The sequence below is a fragment of the Camelina sativa genome, chromosome 9, assembly GCF_030686135.1.
Source record: "Camelina sativa cultivar CO46 ecotype springtype chromosome 9, ASM3068613v1".
Taxonomy (NCBI): Eukaryota; Viridiplantae; Streptophyta; class Magnoliopsida; order Brassicales; family Brassicaceae; genus Camelina; species Camelina sativa.
In genome coordinates this window covers 7,837,752-7,840,779 of record NC_141888.1, presented here as the reverse complement: position 1 = coordinate 7,840,779, position 3,028 = coordinate 7,837,752, and the positions used below count along the sequence as shown (strand labels likewise).

General features: G+C 39.7%; 1 non-coding gene across 1 annotated transcript; it reads right to left on the bottom strand.

The window, feature by feature from the left end:
* Window positions 1–2,073: 2,073 nt before the first annotated feature.
* Window positions 2,074–2,180, bottom strand: LOC147937888 (small nucleolar RNA R71). The gene has a single exon (XR_015567553.1). It is a non-coding gene; the product is annotated as a small nucleolar RNA R71 (small nucleolar RNA).
* Window positions 2,181–3,028: the final 848 nt, after the last annotated feature.

Here is a 3,028-nt window from a genome sequence, read left to right as displayed (position 1 = left end):
CCTTTTGGGAATTATTCTTTTTGCACTTTTATTTTTCTTAGATCTTGTACTTGAAAAAGACTAAATTCCTTAATATTGTTGGTTTCATAACTTTCTTAATATTGAGAATTTGAGTTTGATCCTTTCATCAATATTGAAGATCTTTGTTTCATCTTTCTAATAATGCAAGTCTCAATATTTTTTGGGTTTTTGACTTTGTTCATCATGTATTGTTGTAAGTAGTTTGCTTAGGATCTTGAGGATGGGTTAGGATGGATTGATCTTGTGGTTTGTGTGATTTGGTCAAGCTTGATTGTTGTAGATCTCTTCTAGGCTAGATGTTCTTAATGCTGATCCTATATCTGAGAGGGTAGGATCTGATTTCAAGCTTCTTAGCATCACACCAATGTTTAAGAAGCATAGATAAGGCTAGATCTAGAGCTTACCATTAGGCTTGCTAAGAGATTAGAGGTCTTGTTTGGTTTGAGATGTATTGCTTAATGTCTGCTTGTGTAGATTCTTTACTGTGTGAGAACAAGTCTAGAATTGCATAGGTTTGATTGTTTCTTGACCATGAGAGTGGGAGAAACTTGTCTTAGATTTATATGTCTAGAGGTTAGCTCAAAGTTTGCTTGAGATTTGTTGACCAAGTTAGATAACCACAATGATTAGTTCATCCCATGAATCCATCCTCAGGACCTTCCTTGTTTATTGATTTTAAAGTCTTAATCCAGTTGCTTGCTTGTTGTTTGATTCGTATTTGCATTGCTCTGTTTTTCTTGTGTTGCTCTGTTTTCCCGGATTTAACCAACTCGACCTCCCACTCGACCTACACTCGGTCGAGTGCTTGCTCGAGTTCATCCCTAGAACTCTGGTTTATGATTTGTGATTGTCCTGTTTCATTCCTGTTTCATTCCAGTTGCATACATTTAGTTTTCAGTTCATTGATTGTCTTGCATTAGTTCATTAGTAGTAGTTTCTATTTCTGTTCTTGCTTCATTACTGTTACAATCATTCAGTTTCATTTGCATTTAGTTATTAGTTCTTGTAGTTTACTTTCTGCATCTTTACATTTACATCTTAGGATTGTTAGTGACAAGCAATCTTTACATTTCTCTTAAATTAGATTCATATGCATATCTTAATTGTTCACAAACACTCATTTAGGATTGATACCTCTTATACTGCAACAGCATAAGGGGAATTGAAACACCCATCCATCATTCCATTCATTTCTCACCATTGCATACATTCATCATCATTCACCACCATATAAGAATCTTGTTTCAATTTGGCGCCATTGCCCATTTGAGTGTGTTTTTGTGACATTTAGGATCCATATTAGTCTAAGATTAAATTCGTTTATACACTTGAATCTTCTGTTGCTAGGTTGAAGTTCCATTTCAGGTACCACTCGACCAGTCACTCGACCACCACTCGACCGAGCAATGATCGAGCACTTGATCGAGCCAGAAGCCGTGTACATTTGGACAACATTTCCCACTTGACTTGACCCCCCAGACGAGCCTGAGCTCAATTGTGAACCTGTTCAAATCTGTACTCGCGTTTGTTGATGCAAACAAGGTCTAAAGGGAAAGATAATCTTCAAAGGCCTATTGACAACATGCATAGGAAGCAAAAGGGTTTGGGAAATCAGAGAAGAAGGGTAGTTCAAGTTCAGCAAGAGGATTCAGTGATCATGGAGCAACAAGCTAACCATGAGCAGAGACCTAGGCACATTGGAGCTGGAGATGCACCCAACACCCACAACCAAAGGCTGGTATTGTGCCTCCAACAGTGCCAAACAACAACTTTGAGATCAAGAGTGGCTTGATCTCCATGATTCAAGCTAACAAGTTCCATGGGTTGCCAATGGAGGATCCACTAGATCACCTTGATGAGTTTGACAGAATCTGTGGTCTTACAAAGATCAATGGAGTGAGTGAAGATGGATTCAAGTTGAGGCTCTTCCCATTCTCACTTGGAGATAAGGCACACCTTTGGGAGAAGACTCTTCCTACTGGAGCAATAACCACATGGGATGCTTGCAAGAAGGCTTTCTTAGCCAAATTCTTCTCCAATGCAAGGACTGCTAGGTTGAGGAATGAGATTTGTGGGTTTGCTCAAAGAAACAATAAAAGCTTTTGTGAAGCATGGGAGAGGTTCAAAGGATTTCAGACTCAATGTCCTCATCATGGCTTCAGCAATGAGTCACTCTTGAGTATATTGTATAGAAGAGTGCTTCCCAAGATAAGGATGCTTCTTGACACAGCTTCTAATGGCAACTTCCTCAACAAGAATGTGGAAGAAGGCTGGGAATTAGTAGAGAATCTTGCTCAGTCAGATGGCAACTATAATGAAGACTATGACAGAACCATAAGGAGTTCCTCAACTGATCAAGAGGACAAGTACAAGAAGGACTTGAAGATGGTCGATGAGAAGCTTGACAAGATCATTCTTAGCCAACAAAAGTCTATTCACTTCATTGGTGAAGAAGAGGTTCCAGTTCAAGAGGGGGAGACTGAGTTTGCTGAGTTGTGCTACATACAAAACCAGGGAGGATTCAAAGGCTACAACCAAGGGGGTTTCAAGAACAACAATCTCTCTTATAGGAGTACCAATGTGGCCAATCCTCAAGACCAAGTCTATCCACCTCAACAGCCTCAACAACAACAAAACTACATCCCCAAACAACAACACCAAGTGTTCCAGCCTCAGTTGTGTCCCTCACCAGGGTTTCAGACTAACCAAGGCCAATAACAAGACTTAAAAGCAATGATGCAACAATTGTTGATTGGGCAAACACAAGGAAAGATTGAGGAAGCCAAGCAGTTTGCTGAGTTGAACCAAAGGTTAACATCACAGTACAATGATCTGAATATGAAGTTTGAGGGTCTTAATTCAAGAGTGAAGTATATGGAAAGTAACATAGCCTCTACTTCAGCTCCAAAACCCAACCAACTCCCTGGAAAAGCTGTTCAAAATCCAGGGGAGTTCACAGCCAAAGCAATTCAAATTCAAGAGGAAGAAGTCACTAAGGACAGTGAAG